This window comes from Diceros bicornis, chromosome 16 (assembly GCF_020826845.1).
Source record: "Diceros bicornis minor isolate mBicDic1 chromosome 16, mDicBic1.mat.cur, whole genome shotgun sequence".
NCBI classification, from domain to species: Eukaryota; Metazoa; Chordata; class Mammalia; order Perissodactyla; family Rhinocerotidae; genus Diceros; species Diceros bicornis.
Window position 1 is genome coordinate 47839239 of NC_080755.1, and position 18700 is coordinate 47857938.

The following is an 18700-nucleotide window of genomic DNA, read 5'->3' on the forward strand; positions in this document are numbered from 1 at the left end:
GACATCCTCCTTGTCTTGTCATGACAAAGAATGTTCTCATGAACATCCTCATACATAGGCCCTTGTATGAGAATTTCTTTGGGATTCAGAGCCAGGAGTGGAATTGATGTGTGTATTCATAATTTGACTAAATACTACTAATTTGCTCTCCAGAATGGCTGGATCAGTCTACACTCCATCAGCACTGCATAATGGTTCCTGTATCCCACCAGCACTTGGCATTTTCCATCTCTTTATTTTTTGTCCGTTTTATGATTTTGTATTAGTTGCATTTTCAGTCTACTCATCGTTATTTTGGACTTCCTAGGTTATTCTTATTGCTTTTCAGCAACTCTCTGTATAACCTAGATATTTGTCTCTTGTCTGGTTTAGAGTTTACAAATATATTCTTTCAACCTATCATCAGTTTGTTAACTTTTCCATAGTGTTGAGCAGAAATCCTTAATATCAATGTAATCACCTTTACTTTCATTTTTTCATTTATATTTTGTTTAAAAAATCTTTCCTGGTGAGTGACGTCAGCATCATGGCGGAGTGAGCTTTCCCGTGAATTCTTCCCCCACAAGATACAACAAAAGCAACAGCCACAGACCAACAACCGAATCCCAGACAGCGAAAACCTAGAGCGGAGGGATCCACACTGCCGCACATCTGAGAGCAGAACGTGCTGGGCCCCCGGAGGAAGTGGGGAGAGAGCTAAGATACTTGGCAAACCTCAAGCAAGAGAAATACAAAGAAAACCATGCCTGTACACACCACAGTAAAACTGCTAAGAACCAAAGAGAAAAGCTTAAAACCACCAGATGTAAAAGATCTATTACATACAGGTGGACAACGATAAAAGTGACCACTGACTTGTCTTCAGAAATAATAAAAGCTATCTGCAAAGCACTGAAAGAAAAAGAAACTATCAACCTAGAATTCTTTAATCACTGAAAATATCCTTTAAATCAGAGGGTGAAATAGACATTTTCAGGTAAAAGAACGTGAGAGAATTCATTGCTGGCAGACTTCCATTACTGCACAACACACAAATAAGTTTTCTTCAGTGTGAAGGACAATGATGCCAGATGGAAACTTGGGTCTACTGGAAGGAAAGAGCATTAAAAATGGCAAATAAGTGATCTTCCGAAACGAGGTGACCAGTGAGTTCTTATTCTACATGGTGAGTTTCAGGGTCATCCCTTCAGGCGTCATCAAAACCATCGAGATGGTGAGCCCCGTCCGGCAGAGCACATCAGCCTCCATCAAAGTGGAGAACCCCCTGCCCTACTCGGTGACCTTCTCCATGGAATGCAGGGTGCCCGACATCAGCCTGCCCTCCCTGTTTGTGGTGCCTGCCAACTCCGAGGGCACATTCTCATTTGAATTCCAGCCCCTGAAAGCTGGAGAAACCTTCGGGAGACTAACGCTGCACAACAGTGATTTGGGTTACTACTAGTATGAGCTCAATTTGAAGGCCACACCAGCACTGCCAGAAAAGCCCATCCATTTCCAGGCTGTTCTTGGCAGCGGCCAGAGCATCTTTGCCAAGTTCACCAATTACACCCGGCAGAAGACAGAATACTACTGCAGGACCGACTCTCCAGAGTTCCACACGGAAAAGGTCGTTAATGCAGCCCCAGGGGCTCAGGGAGGCAGTGAAGTCAGCGTGGAAGTCTATTTCGAGCCCAGCCACCTTGGAAAGCAAGGGCGCCCTGATCCTGTCATCGCTTACAGGCGGGGAGTATGTCATCCCCCTCCTCGGAGTGGCTCTTCCCCCCAAGCCCCAAGGTCCCTTCCTGATCCGAGCTGGGTACAACATAGTCATCCCCTTCAAGAATGTTTTCTACAATGCAGTCACCTTCTCCTTCATTGTGGAGAACCCGGCTTCTCCATTCGCACCATGGACTCCGTGCGGCCCAAGAAGATCAACAACATCACAGTCTCCTTTGAAGGAAACCCATCGGGCAGCAAAGCACCCATCACCAGCAAGCTGATTGTGGCCTGCCCTCCCGGCGAAGGCAGGGAAACAGGAATTCAGTGGGTTTATTATCTGAAGGGGATCACTCCTTAGTGGCACCCAAGGTCAGTTGCATCAACGAAAAGCCATCTCCTCAGCCTTAATATCTATATCTTTCTAGCCTGACAAAGAATAGAGGAAATAAACAGAATTCTAAAAGTATTGTTTTATCCTCCAATTCAATTAGAGGGGCACTTATTTCCATATTATATGTATTTGAAATATAAGTATTCCAAATTAAACATGGTAATACACACACACACACAAAAAAAAACTTTCCTAATTCATCCATCCATTCAACAAATTTTATTGAGTGCTTCTTATGTAGCAGGTATTGTTTTAGTAGCTGGCAGTACATCAATGAATAAACAAACGAAAAGCACTGCCTCTCTGCAGCTTACATTCTAATTGAGGAAGACATATCCTAATCAATAGACGGAATAAATAGGTAAGTTTTATAGCATGTTAGGAAGTGGTAGGCCTATGGAGAAAAATATGGAGCAGGATAATGGAGACGAGGATCATCAGAGCGCAGAACTGAATTTTGAAATGGAGTAGCCTGGGCAAGTGTCATTGTAAATTTCCCTCTAAATGCTGTTTTAAACTTAGACTCCCTTACCAGCTGCACTGGGGGGCGAGACTCCTCTCAGGTCCCTTGGAGTAAGGTCCCAGGACCAATAAGACCCACCAAGGTGCTTTCGTTCCTGTGTGTGATTCATTGATTAAAAAGGGAGATAAAAAGGAGGAACGTCTTACCCTGCTATGTTGCTGATGTCGGCGAGCCTAAACTTAGACTTCCATAGAGGCCTAAATCGTGGTCTGTTTTTGTAAATGTTCATGTGTACTCAGAAAAAAATATATTTTCTCATATATATTTCTCAATATTTCTTGGAAATACATTATATATATTAAAAATATATATCTTTATATATTATATATAAACAATTTATATTTATATAAACAATTTATAATAAGCAATTTATATACGCAAATATATATAGATTTATATATTATACATAAAGATTAAATATATAAAGATTATCTTTATAATAAAGTTTATTCATTTTATTGTTTATTTCCCTATACCCATTTTTCCCTGCTTAGTTTCTGAGAGATATTTGATAGAGCCTCCAACTACAATGTTTGATTTAGCCATTTCTCCTTTCATTTTGTAAAAGCCCAGCTAAGACTCATTGAGTTAAAAAGTTGATTCACTTTCCTCTTCAAGCACTAGCTCAAACTGCAGAAGACTTTATATTACATAAGTTTGTAGAAAAGAGCTAGCTACTATGTTAGCAATGAAAAGCAAAATAAGTTGAAAACTTCATTTTAGTACTGAATATATCTTCAGCTAAGGACCTCAGCAGGTTTTGACATTGCAATTATATTTGTAGTCATTGGACTATATGGTCTTAAATTATCTCATACAGATTAAAGTGGAAATGGTATGCAGTACATTTTGTGACATGAATCTGTTGTATAAATAGGATGAAGTAGAGGAGTCTCAAAATCTGTCACTGTTAATTCAAATTACAACAGGAAAAATTACTAAAATTTAAATAATAATGTAGTAAAGGCCTTTTAATTGGTATATCACTAAAGAATACACTTATTGAAGTTACCGTTTCCATGCAATGGGTTTCAAAACTGTACCACTTGGGTACCAGATTTTCTCTTCCTCCTTAGAACCTTTCCTGATTTATTAATCATATTGCTCTTTCCCTTTTCTGAGCTTCTATTGCCCTTATTTAAAATCAACACCACCCAAAATAATGCTTAGCTGTTCCCTCTTTGACTCTATTTAACAGAATTATTTTGAGCTCTCACTCTATGCAGAACACTATGCTAGACACTAATGAGTATGTGGATAGGAGAGGGTCAGGGAGGGCTGGCACAAAGACGACTAAGCCATGGTCCCCGTCCTCATTAGGAACTCAGAACTTGGTTATGGAGCAGAAAGATGCATCACCCAAATAGTATACGGATGTAAAGAACAAGGGAGAGGTGGCACCCTAGTGCTGAGTGTGACCTGAGAATCAAAGTAGTTCCCTCAGTAGTGGAGGAGTAAAGGTAGCTTTTCAGTCTCATCCCAGTGGCTCAGGCAACAGAAGACTGCCCTACCTGGATCTGGGTATTCACAAGTGGCATGAACAGCAAAGAACAGGAGAACAGGCCAAGTGCATGCCTTAGGCTGCCTATACTATGTATACAAAGTACCTGGTGGACTCTCGTAGAAACTTGAAAACACATAAGCTTGTCTGTAAGTCTGTGATGAAGCCCAGGCAACTGCTAGTTAAAAGCTCCCCAGGCAATTCTGATGTAACCTAGTTGCAGGTTATATGTTCTAGAACCATAGGTACAGGAGCTTTGGAGTTAGATATAAGTGGGTTGAGTTGGGATCTGCCACTTATTAGCTATGTGGCCTTCAGCAAGTTACTTAATATTTCTAAGCTTCTGTTTTCTCATCTGTACAATTTTACCCACCTCAAACATTTGTTAAAAGGATTAAGTGAGATAATACATATAAAACACTTAGCACAGTGCCTGGTGCATAGTAAGAGTGCAGTAAATAATCACTATTGACATTATTTCCCTTAAGATGGACCTGCCCGATGCCACAATTTTGAAACTAAATGAGATAAAGTGTCACCAAGGCATTCTTCTCCATTCCTGTTGCCCTCTTATGGGGAGCTGGGCAAGCTGCTACGGGTAAGGCAGGAAAGGAGCCTGACTCATGGGGGGAGACTAGCCTGGCTAGCACAGTTAGATTTGATGGAAAGAAGATAAAAAGAATAATGGTATAAGCAACCGTTAGTTGCTTATAGCAACTAACAGCAGTCCAAAAGAAATTTGCAGTGATGGAAATGATCTGTATCAGTGCTGTCCAATATGGTAGCCACGAGCCACATGTGGCTATCGAGCAGCTGGCATGTGGCTAGCGCAACCACAGAATTGAATCTTAATATTGCTTAAGTTTAATTAATTTAGATTCAAATTTAAATAGCCACATGTGTCTTGTGGCTACCATATTGGGCAGTGTGTTCTAGAGGAAGCTCTGTACGTTGATGAACTTTTGAGAGCCTGGCCCTAGAGAAGGTGACTGAATGAATGATCATACCTGAGATCCTTCCGTGAGGCATACACAGCACAAAGAAAAGATGTCAGTTTACACTTTGTTGATTACCAAAGGAAATAACCCAGAATATCAAAATTTATTGGGAGGCTTGAATTTGAGACCTGGTTTGTCTACCTGTATAGATCTATTGCTAAGTCTCAGAAGATGAATTAGACCTGGATCAAAACCATCTTCTCCCTGGAGCCTTGTGTGATTCTCCCAGGTAGAGTTAGTTTCTCCCTCCTCTGTGTTACCAATGCCTACCACGGTTCAGAGCACTGCAGCTGTATCTCTTGCATAGCACCAGAGTAAACGATGTCCTCGGCTGCCTTCCTCTGAGCTCCTTGAGGGCAGGACCTATGTCCTATTTGTTTTTGTGCCCCCAGAGACACAAACAATATAGATTATTTATCTATATGTTGTATATTTTGTCATTATAAATGATTTATCTATAATGTTTGTAAAAGGAAAAGGAAAGGATAAAGGAATGAAAGAAGTATGAATGGAAAGAGGAAGGAGGAAAGGGAGGAAAGAAGGGAAGAAAGGAGAGAGAAAGGTCTTTGAGGGATTGAGTAAGGTTACTCCAGTATTAAAGACAGAACCTCCAGGTTTCTAGCTATGTTCGTGTCTCTACACCACATTGGAACTTCCTGTTAAAGATTATAAAAGGAAACACTCTTGGGACATGACCACAATGTTCCTGTTTCAAGTTATAAAACATCATTTGACCACAACATTTCTTTTCCTTCAGTAGTTCAGAAATTCATCTCCAGGCGTAGAGGAAACACATGGTTGGACTATCAGGAAGCTGTGCCTTAAAGGGTTGATATAGCTAACGACCAAAGAGATAAGGGAGTTGGAGTGATAGGCCAATGAACAATTGAAGTGATATAAATCATTGAGATCAAAGCTGGACAAGTGAAAATTAAAGGGTTCAAAGTCTGGAGGAGTCAGTGGGACGAGGAACAAGTCTAATGATGGTAAAAGACTGAGCTGGAAGGACAGAGAAATATAATCAGAGGTTTCAGAGATGGAACAATTCTGAATGTGGCCGGAAAAGTATGCCACTGCAACAGAAACGTCATAAAGGTCTTGGGAGTTAACAGTTTTGAGGGGTAAAAAATGAGAAATGAAGGGGATTAGATGGATTATTTGAACATATAGTGAAGATGCCTATTATGATGGTTGGCAGAAGTTAAAACCACAAATCAGAGAGCAAAATTGTGGTTTAGGGGATAGAGTAGCGAGGACTCAACAGATGACAGAGACGGTAAGCTATAGTGAAGAAGATAGTCTGGATGGATGCCATAAGCATCCAAACAGATGGGGATTTTCTGCCAGGATGGAGGAATAATAAGGTGTGAGTGCCATGGGGTCAAGGAGTGTGCTGCCATCCTCCCTCCCTCTCTCCTGCCCTGGGTCACTTGGAGTATAGGGAATGAACAACCTTTGCTCTTTTGAGCCCCCAGAGAATGTGTGTCCCCAGAGAAAGGCAAACTTCAGTTAAGGCAGGAAGTCCAGTGATTATTCTTGAAAACATCCAGGCAGAGGAAGAGGAAATGGAAGAAAGCCCAAGTTAAGGCTGGAAATAAGAATGGGAAAGATGGGTTCAGGGGACAGGGAGGAGAGAGTTTGGCCAAGTGGGGCTCCTGACAGGGAGCAGAAGGACACGTGGCTGGCTGGCTGGATTGGTGACAGTGCCTGCATAGCCTTGAATTGAGTTGAGTTTGGACTTCTGTGGTCAGCAATGGACAGTCTTCCAGGGGCTTCTGAGTGGATAAAGAATGTGACACAAGTTGGTTTCCAAAAAAATCAGTTTGGGGTACTGAGCAGGATGAATGGAATAGGAGAGAAATTAGAATTAGTGACTCCTTGTCTCTCCTGGAACCTGTGAAAACACCATTTGACCTCATATACCAGATTTTTCAAATAAGAACCTACTGAATTGTTATCTTCTATCTTGGTCTTTTAAAGATGCATACAATATTTTATTTTAAATACACTAGGTATGGCTTAAGTGGGCATGGATTCAGCTCTTCCGAGTAGAATCCGTTGTTTCCAACCATCTGAGTGGTTGAGCGCAAAGCAGTGGATCATTCAGTGAAGTGGTCTGTCCAACCCAGACAGCTCAACATCTGAATTGTGATGAATAGACTGACAGGTCTCTACAGTCATTGCCCAGAACACAACCTTCTAATGGCCAAGTCACTGCACCACATGGCCATGGCATCTGCCTTACAAATCTGGAGTAGAGAGAAGGAATACTGACATAGGTCAGTGTCGAGGTTGAACCTTTTATCTTCATCCTGTCATATTATTTGTCATTTCCATATGGGCCACTGACAGCTGTCAGTCAAGCAAGACTTACCCTGCCACCGGCAAATCTCAAGGCATACAAAAAAGAGACTCATGCAAGCCTGTCTTAATTAGGTGATAATTAAACATTCCAGCCAGAAACTTCCAATCAATCTGACAGAACACACCCGTTCAAAACAAGGTTTTTGCAGCAGTATTCCAACAGACTGATAAGGTTTTGCCTGTCTGGGAATAAAAAAACTTTCAAGTCCTCATCAAGTATCTTGCAGATTTGAGGTGAGGATTAAGCAAGAATATACCTACAGAAAATCAAGACCCTGGGGCATCTCTAGGGAGTTGCGTTCCTCTTCTCCTGCAAAGGAAATTGCGTTACAGTGAGCACTGGGAGCAGGCTCAAAGGTGGAAAAGAAGTTATATAAGTCTCCTCACAGTGGAAGTTTCAAAGAATTGGAACCACTGCTCCCACTTTGCTTCCCTAATGGTGAGAAGTGGTACACGGGCTACTTACTCATGTACCTGTGAGTCTCATCTCCTTCATGAGCACTCACTAGCAGAGCTTCCATTCTCACTCCCACGTAGCATCTCCTGAGTGACTGTCCAGAACCCGGGCAGCTCAGCTCCCACTGCAACTTCTAGAAACAGCTCTTCTATTTGTCCAAAAGCAAGTCAAGAAATAGAGGGTGCTTCTATGAAGGAGCTTTTAAATATTATTGAACTCAAAATTTCCTATCTAGCAAGTTCATGGCATGCAGAGTTAAATATAGAAAGAGTGTTTACACCAAGCTTGTACTAGGTTAGTTCCCTGCTTAACTGATATAATTAAATATTCAATTGACCCGGAGTGCTGAATACTACTCTCTGGTAGGACCTGTGCCACCAAATACCTAAGTCTTTTGTTGTTTCCCTGCTGCAATGGATCAAATTAAGTTGCAGCTCCCCAGGCCTCATTTAACCTAAAACTGTTCTGATGCTAAAATGCTTTTCCAGGTATCTCCCCAGTTACCTATGATCTAAGACTTAATCGTACCACCACTTGAAGTTCATGGGGCAGCCTAGATAGGGCTGAATGCTGGTGGTGTGGCACTTCTGGAAGAAATTTCTAAGTTCTATTTCTATTTTGTAGCTGTCACCTATCTACACACACACACACACACACACACACACACACACACACAGCAGAGTGAGGCATTATTGGAAGTGTTGGTATTATTTCTTAGAAATTTTACCACAAGGGAAGCTTAGACATTTTCTGTTTTCACTAAACTCTAAAATTAACAAGAGGAAAAATTATAAAGAGGAAAACTGAAGTCTATGGTGGACTGGGGGTCGAGAACATCCAGATAAGAGACCCGCTAGACTAAAAGTTGCCCACACAATTCAAATGGGGCGGTTTCTGTAGAAAGATTGACAAAGAATTAACAATTTCTACCAATATTATGAAAGGTTACCTAATTCCACTGCTCCCTCTGAGTATTCAGTTTTTTGGTTTCTTCTTTGTTTCCTCTGAGATAAGAGCCTAATGTTCAACTCTTTCATTTTCCATTCCCAAACAAAAGCAACCGCAACATTTTCAGTCTACTTCAAAAGCTTTTATGTTATGAGTTGGTATGTTTTCCTCTGTTCATGAGATTGAAATCACTTTTTGCAAGCTGAGAAAACTTGCTCTGAATTTTTTAAGAGGTTCATCGTGTCCAACCAGAAAACTTGTCCATGCAGAACAGGAATATGTGCCTGTCTTCTAAGAAAAGAATTTACTGCCAGCTGAAGTAAAGGATCTGATTGCCAGGATATTTTCATTCTCCAAGGACACTGAGAGGTTTCTACTTCTGATTCTAGCATCTTGTGTCCCACATAAAATGTTTCTACCCTGAGAACAACTTCCTTTGGGGGCTGCCCTGCTGATCCTCCCCGCCCCGCCCCCAATTAGTTTGTGGTTCTGAAGTTCTCAGTGTTCCTGAATTTCAAAGACCTCACCAAAGAACAATCGATCTGACTGTGAGGAGGCTTGGGGTCAAGTACATACAGCTTAAGTATTTGCCAAAGAGTCTTTCAGATGACCTCCATCCCCTATCCCAAATAATTCCTCATCTATAGGGGAAGTGGCATAACTAACTGTAGCCCTGATAAATAGATACATGTTTTTGAGATTTAGTGTTTGTACTGGTGGTTTGTGTGTTGGCTCTCAGATTCATTCCCATCCTTCCCCAGTTCTGCTCTCTGGAGAGCTAATCTCTGCAAGTTATGTTTCCCAGTCTCCCTTGCTCATTGGCTTCCATTAAGGTTAGGTCAATGGGTAGCACTCGTGGAAACTGGAGGGTGGGTGGAGGGGAGAAGCCCCCCTCATACATCTCAGGAGCTACACCTCCAGCAGCTCCCCTCTAGTTCCAGCTTCTGGCAGGGTCCCAGCTCCCACCAGACATTCTCCGTGGTTCCAGCTCCTGCATGTTGCCCATCCGGACCCACATCTCCTCCTTTTATCCTATTATTCTAAGAGTAACAGCAGCTCACCTGTTTCAGCTCTTCCAACTACTCTATAGTGAATTCCCCTTATTAAATTCCCTCCATTGAAATACCTGGCTTGGGCTCTCTTTGGATTCTCACTGCATCCTCACCAGTAGAGTTTTATTCATTCCCAAATTTAAAACTGCTTGAATATAGAGAACTGGTAGTGATGAAAGTGTAATAATAAAGTAGAAATCAATGCCACATGAACATATATAGAGAAATATATACCTGTGCAGCAATGAGTGTGAGCTCACCACCTTTGCTTAGAAGTGAGGAACCCAAGGCTGGAGTGCCTAGGCACATACGGCCTTAGCAGTAGCACCGGTGTCAGAACCCAAATCTCCTCTAGCTCTAATTGATGGGACTTTGTTTATCAAAAGTGTGAGCATATAGAGAGCACAGTGGAGAATTCAGATAATTTTTCTGATAACATGGGCATTAAAGCCTTTGTTGTCATCGTTCCATCGATGGCCAAAGGTTACTAGCAAACAATAATTTTACAGACTAGAGTTATCCAAATTCAGCAGTAAAGTGCAACCAGTATATATCTAGAGAAATATACCAGTATATGTCTAGAAAATATATCTATTTTACTAGGAATGGAAATGTTTCTTTTTCTCTCTCTGCTAAAATTAATACCATATGTGAAACAGAGGAAAGGATAAAACTCACTGCCTTAATTTTTTCTTAAGACTTTATTTGTTTAGAGCAGGGTTAGGTTCACAGCAAAGATTGAGAGAAAGTTACAGAGAGTTCCATTTTTAAGTGTATAATTCAATGGTGTTAAGTACATTCACATTGTTCTGCAACACATCTCTTGACCTCTTTTCGTCTTGCAAAACTGAAACTCTATATCCATTGAAAGGCAATTCCCCATTTTCTTCTACCCCCAGGCCCTGGCAACCACAGTTCTACTTTCTGTCTCTATGAATTGGCCTACTCTAGGTACCTCATATAAGTGGAATCATACAGTATTTGTCTTTTTGTGACTGGCTTATTTCATTTAGCATTATGGCCTCAAGGTTCATCCATGTTGTGGCGTGTATCAGAACTTCCTTCCTTTTGAAGGCTGAATAATATTCTATTGTATGTATATACCATGTTTTGTTTATCCATTCATCTGTTAATGGACATTTGGGTTGCTTCCACCTCTGGGCTATTGTGAATAATGCAGCTATGAACACAGATATACACATATCTCTTTGAGATCTTGCTTTCAGTTCTTATGGGTATATGCCTGGAAGTAGAATTGCTAGATCATGTGGTAATCCTATTTTTAATTTTTCAAGGAACCTCTATACTGTTTTCCATAGCAGCTGCACCATTTCATTTTCCTATGAACAGTGAAGAAGTGATCCAATTTCTTCACATTCTTGCCAACACTTGTTATTTTCTGTGTTTTGTTTTGGGCGGGGGATAGTAGCCATTCTGATGGGTGTAAGGGGATGTCTCATTGTGGTTTTGATTTGCATTTCCCTCATTATTAGTGATATTGAGCATCTTTTCACTTGCTTGGCGGCCATTTGTATATCTTTTTTGAAGAAATGTCTATTAAATCCTTTGCCCATTTTTGAATGGGTTGTTTTGTGTGTGTGTGTCTGTATGTGTGTGGGTATGTTGTTGATTTGTGGGAGTTCTTTATATATTCTGGATATATTAATGCCTTATCAGATGTATGATTTGCAAATATTTTCTCCCATTCTGTAAGTTGCCTTTTCACTCTGTTGATAGTGTACTTTGATGCATAAAAGTTTTAAAATTTTTGTACAGTCCAATTTATCTATTTTTTCCTTTTTGCCAATACTTTCAGTGTCATATCTAAGAAATCATTGCCAAATCCAATGTCATAAAGCTTTTCCTACATTTTTTTCTCCTAAGAGTTTTATAGTTTTAGCTTTTACATTTAGGTCTTTGATCCATTTTGCATCCATTTTTTTTTTTTTCTGTGAGGAAGATCAGCCCTGAGCTAACATCCATGCTAATCCTCCTCTTTTTGCTGAGGAAGACCGGCTCTGAGCTAACATCTATTGCCAATCCTCCTCCTTTTTCTCCCCAAAGCTCCAGTAGATAGTTGTATGTCATAGTTGCACATCCTTCTAGTTGCTGTATGTGGGATGCAGCCTCAGCACGGCCAGAGAAGCGGTGCGTTGGTGCGCGCCCGGGATCCGAACCCGGGCCGCCAGTAATGGAGCGCGCGCACTTAACCACTAAGCCACGGGGCCGGCCCTGCATCCATTTTTGTATATGATGTAGGGTTAAGAGTTCAATTTCATTATTTTCATGTGGATAGCTACTTTCCCCAGCACCATTTGTTGAAAAGACAGTCTTTTTCCCATTGAATCATCTTGGCACGCTTGTCGAAAATCATTTGAGCATATATGTGAGAATTTTTTTGTGGGGTCTCTGTTTTATTCCACTTATCTCTATGTCTGTCTTTATGCTGGTACCACACTGTTTTGATAACTCTAGCTTTGTAATAAGTTTTGAAATCAGGAAGGATAAGAAATCTAAATTTGTTCTCCTTTTTAAGATTGTTTTGGCTATTCAGGGTCCCTTGACATTCCATATGAATTTTAGGATGGGTTTTTCTATTTCTGCAAAAAGCACCATTGGACCCTGCCTTAATTTTAACAATTTTTATACACTGCTTGAAGTTCAGCTTTAATCCACCACTTTCAGAAGTCTTCCATGACCTTCCAACCTCCTGAAACTGTGATAATATTTTATTAAGATATTTCACTCTAGCTGTCACATAGACAAATCAATGACTTAATACAAAAGTTTATCTCTGGCTCACATCACAGTCTGAGGTGGGTTGAGGGCACCAATCCTCCAAGTGTTGGCTTAGGATCCAGGCTGCTTTCATCTTGTAGCTATGCCTTTAGGAGCACATGGTCTTGAAGTTTGCCCCAGCAGAGGAAGAGCAAGATGGAAGAGGCACACTGGTGATTAACAACCTCTACCTGGATGATACACATAAAACTCCATTCACATTTCATGGAATGGAGCTAGCAATAGTGGCTTGGCCTCATAACTGCAAGGGAGGCTGAGAAACGCGTAGGAGTTTCATTTAATAAACACTGTCTCTGACACAAGCAGACTGTGGTACCTTTAATTGGATACTTTGTATGATTTGAAAGACATCTCTTGTGTTATTGGCTGTCTTCCTATTTAATTTTGTGTCTATCATGGCTCCCAGTTCTACTGTAAGTACTTTGAGGATAGAAACAATATGTCACGCATCTTTGTGTCTCCCTTTGTATCCAGCAAAATGTCTTTCCTATAATTGGTTCATTTAACATTCAGTCAATAAATACTTATTGAGTTCTCATACACATAAAATTGCAACCTTGTTGAATATTAGCAAGTAAAAATACATCATGTTAAAAAAAATACTCATAAGTAAACTAAAAACAATCATCATGTGGGTTATAGGAATTCTTGCCCTATGGAGATTCCAAGAAGTAGAGAGCAATGGAAGGGGTGAAGGCAAATGCAGTGGTGCCGGGCAATTAGCAAGGGCTTCTCTACTCCCTGGAGGAGTGAAGTTTTCAGACAGCATTCCCCAGTCTCCTGCGCTATGCCTAGTGTGATAGGCAACATGTCAGGAGTAATAAAGAAAAATGGCAGTGTAACTACAAACAGAAGAAACACATCTTTGGTACATTTCCATCCTGTCAGCAGTTTTCTGTCATACTCTAATGGAATCATATGAATAATTTTGCTTTCTCTAATAGGAACCAAAAAAATATATAATCTCGTCAGGTTGTTTTTATATCATTCTATGAAAAAATGAATGCTAACATGATGAAAAGAAAAGATAAGCAATAGAAATACAAATAAAATGGGATATTTGTGGACCTGATTATTTTAGATATTCATATGGTGTCTGTGATAAGAATGTTGTTTCTTCCTGCTCCTCTGTACTTGATGAACTATGGGTAGTTATCCGAGAATGGCAGGCGTCTTTGTCTTCCCGTGTTTTTATACTGGGAAAGGAATGTGTCTCCTTGACTTACATATGTTGTTTTATTTATTTATTTTGCTCAATCGTGTGCTTATGAGCTTTCAGTCTGCTCCCATGGCATAATCCAAATGACTTGGACAATTTGTTATTGTCAGCTTTTGAGATAAGAACGTGAAGGCACTCTGAAGTCCTAAAAACATATCAGTTCAAACTCTGAAGATCGTCATTTAAAATTATTTCAGCAAAGGCTCCTCCTTTTCTTCTAGAATTGTTGGGTAAATTTTATTTGGCTTTTGCCTAAGTTATTAGACAAGTTGCTTGTAGGCTGAGTTGAAATCTAAAACTAGATCAACCATAATTCACATACTACAGTGAATGCATATAATAAGCATTTAATAAACACTGGTTGAAATTAAGTCAGTTGAATTGAACTGAACTGAACTGAAAAATTAAAGACTTGTGTGGTTCAGCAAATTAGAACATTCTGTTAAAAATGGACAATCCAATCGCTTGCCCTACAGCGACATGTTCTGCCTCCACATGGAGAGTAGGTGTATAAGTAACCACGTGCTTAGCCAGTCATGTATTCAAGCACTGAAAGCAGGTTATTTTTGTTGCATAATGTCATTGTGAGTTTCCTGTCTTTGTAACTCAAAAAATATGGGCCTTCGAAAACCAAGGAGAAAGGAATGAATTATTCAACACTGGTGTTGGGAAAATTGGCTCACTATCTGGAAAAAAAAATCCTCAAGTTAGATTTTCACCTTAGACCACACAACAAAATAAATTCCAGCTGATGTTAAAAAGTGAAATGTAAAAAGTAAAATTATAAAAACTGAAGGAGCATCTGTGGATCAGGATTGGCGGAAGGAAGGGGATGGGGAGTGAAGGCACTTCTACTTTTACTTTATACTTCTCCCTTGTCTCATAAAAAACAATAAGCAACAACTTCATGCATAATTTTTAAAACTAAGAGAAAATGTAGGTGAATACTTTATTGATCTTGGGGTGATGAAAGACTTTCACCTAAAAACAATGAAAGAAACACCAAAAGAAAATCAATAAGTTTGACATAACCTCTGTACGTCAATAAAAGCATCAAAATGTAAAAGATGCATGAAAAATTGGGGAAACATTTGAAACAAATACTGCAAAATGTTAATGGTGTCAATGTATAAAGAACAATGTATAGGAAAAACATGTGCCCTAAATTAGAAAAAAAGTGTAAAGTAGATTTTGCATAGAATATAATTTTTTAAAAACCTGATAAAGTAACAAATAAACATACAATAATTGTTGTACCAAGATGTTCATCATAGGTTTATTTATAAGATTAAAAAATTTAGGAATGATCTCAACGTGTAATAAAAGAATGTTAAGTAAACTATTGTTTGAAGAATATGTATGATGATGCGGGGATGTTCTAATTATGTAAATGCAAAAAGCACATCAAAACCAAACACAAAACATTTAATTTTGTAAAACATATGTGTGTGTTTTTATGTGCACATATATGCAAGAAAATGTTTAGAAGGAAATATATCAAAAATATTAGCAGTGCTTATCTCTTGGTAGTGAGATTATTGTCATTTTAATTGTTTTTCTATGCTGTTCCTACTGTTTTTCTATAAAAATCATGTAATATTTTATAATCAGGAAAAAAAAAAACCTTTTTTAAGCTCAGTTCTTTTTTCCTTTCAAAAAATTCCACATATTAAGTTTAACATTTTTAACCAGATAAAGTAATGTGAAAACTTTGAATGAAAGACATTGAGCATTATTTCTGTATATCTAATTTTCATGGATTTCTGGTTTAACACAGAGCATAAAAAGAGTGAATTAATTTAATTTTAACCTGACCCATTTAATATCTATGCCTACCCTCTCTCTTTTCTCACCATCATCTCCTCTCCTACTGGTTTGCTTATTTTTTACCAAAGTGCTAGCTAACATGGGACACCTTGAGAGTGTAAATTGCACTTTTTGAAATAGATCATGTCTTTTTTCACATCCCTTGGAAATTTTTAAATGGAATAAATGAGACAAATAGCTGAAAGGTAAGCCCTTAGGGATAAATTCTGTTAAATTTTTCCTCATCGGGGATGTAAAGTTAGGCCCACATAATAAATTTTTTCTCATAATTTGGACAAGTCATTGAGTGTTAATTGAATTCTTTCTGCTCCAGGTGTAAAGCATCTCGATCATTCTTAAATAAAAACAAGTCATCCTCATGCCTTTAGCTGCTTAATATCTTTCTTTAATAGTTTCACCTCTTGTCTTCTTGGTCCTTCTGTACCACCATTGGCTTCCAGTGTGTTTTGCTTTTGGGGGGGATTTGGGAGGATTTTTTTTTTTTAAGTAGAGCAGAAATATAGCTGGGAAGGGTAGATAAGGAAGCAGACTTGAAAACACAAAATTGATAGAAGACTCTTTTCAGTCCTATGCTCCATACCGGTTTAAAAAAAAAAAAAGTAGTTAGCCATCTAACCTGGGTGGCGCCCACCCTTGAATAAATGAACTTCCCTTTGTAATACCTAAAATTTGATTATTACTGAATGATTGTTTGCAATAATTGCTGCCCTTTGCAGATATCCTCCTTGAAAATATAAATATTCTTGAAAATGGACTAAATATTCTTGAAAACCCTTTAGAATGAATAACTTTTTAAATAAATTCTCTTTCTACTCACATAAGAGATGAGTTTTCTTCAGGATTTCATTTATTGTCAGCAAAACCCTGTGGGCTCAGAAGCTGCAGATTCTACAAGAGGAGGATGGGGAAACAAAGGACAAGTTTTGTAAACTGTGTAATATTGTATTGGGTTAGCCCCACACATGTCCTAGCAATGTGCCCAGTGCGCTCACTCCCACCTAAGTCAGTGCTGTCAGAAGGTGGAAAGGGAAGAGCCAATTCAAGGGTCAGCTGCGAGAGAGCCAACAGTAACGCTTGCTGCCCACGGCCTCTGTGCCATGAGTGTCCGGGATATACCAGTGGATGTTGGGCATTTACAGAGCAGCCAGCTATTTGTCTCTGGATCAGCTTCTTTATCAGAACAGGAAGGGAATGACAATGAGACTACTAATGAAAAAGTCACGTTTTGAAAGCCCTAGCCCTGTCTCAGCTAACACAATAAAATGTGAATTGCAGAACATGACCCAATAACAGGAAACAAGACCAGCACTGAGGGCGTTTTTGGTAAACACTGGCAGTCTTAATCAAGACCCACCAAGGTCTTGATTAATGCCCTCAGCAAATCTAGAGAAAGGGATAAGGCTTCAATGTCAGGAGGGCTGACCACACACTCAGGTAATGATGTTCATCCATCTCTGACGTCCCTAGCCAAGCCATGCCCTTGTGAACCACACACCTTGTCCTAGGACAGGTAATGAAACCTAGTGGCAGTCTTGCCCTGCTCCACTTCTGGCTGCTTCACAATGGCTGCTAATAAAGATACAAGGCTGTAATGTTGTCCATCCAGGCCACTAAAGCAAACATGGAATTGTGTTTTTCTCTTTGGTCCACTCCCAGCCAAGAAGAATGGGTCCTGGGAAAGACAAGCCAACCTTGAGCTGACCTCTAACTGCTTTCGTTAGGCTGGACTTCAACACTTCTGACCGTGCTTCCAGATCTCCTACTTCCACATAACACAGTTGTTTATTTTAAAAGTACAAAAGAACTATAGTAGTCTTGCTAGTAATGCAATAGAATCAAGCCTTGTTCACAGAAAGCACTTGGATTCCAGTGTGTGTGATTTTATTCTGCATTGTTTATTTTCTATTTAATCCAAGAGACTCCAGAGGGTGGGTCAAAGAATTGAAAGCAGGGTTTGAAAAGGACTTGGAGAAGTTTTGCTTTGGAAGCTTATGCAGAAATTAGAGATTATTATGTACTTCACAATATTGTTATTTTGAGCATTTATGAGAACTGGTGTTTGAATGAAATCATTCTCTAAGGCTTTCATGCCTTAACAATTTGGCCTTAATGTTTTTGGGGACTTTTAAACTAAACAACAGCATTAACACCTAATATTGCCAAAGAAAACAGCTTAGATGTATTGGCTTTTTGTTCCTTCTGCTCTGAGGCAGTTGAGTCAAATCAACTGAACTTCTACCAAGAACCTTGAACAAGGGAACTTAGAAGATACAGCTGACTCTCAGTAATTTCTCCTCTTCTCCCTGCCATGGAAGTGGCATTTATGGGAATGACCTTCAGGTGAATAATTTTTAAGTCAAAATAATCCACTCACATATGACACCGGAAGAGGATCCAGACTCAGGGCTTGTTTGGCTGTGACAACAATGTGCCGACAATGACAACAAAGGAGTAACTGAAGCTGAGGTGAGGGCAGCTCCAGGACCCGCAGTGCGCAAGGAGCACGGGTGGATAAAGGATGCTGGTTGGAGCACACAGTCAGTGCAGAGATAAAAAGATGTCTCCATATATAAATACCGTTGGCAGGTGTCCCACATATAGAAACAGAGGGTTGCCAATAAGTATGGCTTTTTCAGCTTTTCCCACAGTAGAAGAAATATTTAGAGCTCTCCAAAGCCACCCAAGTCACAGAATCTGCTTCAGATAAACATGGTAAACATATCCTCTGCAGGCAAAGATGGTATGCTGTTCTTCTCAATTTTCTTCATAGTTATAAATTCACAAAACTGTCAGAGTTAAAGAGACCATGCATACTGCCTGGCCAGCCTAATGGAGGCACAAAACCAAGATCCAGTGGTTTCTCAAGGACCTTTAAATGAGCCAAATTTGATTTGAACATAAGCCTTTATAATTCTCCATTTGA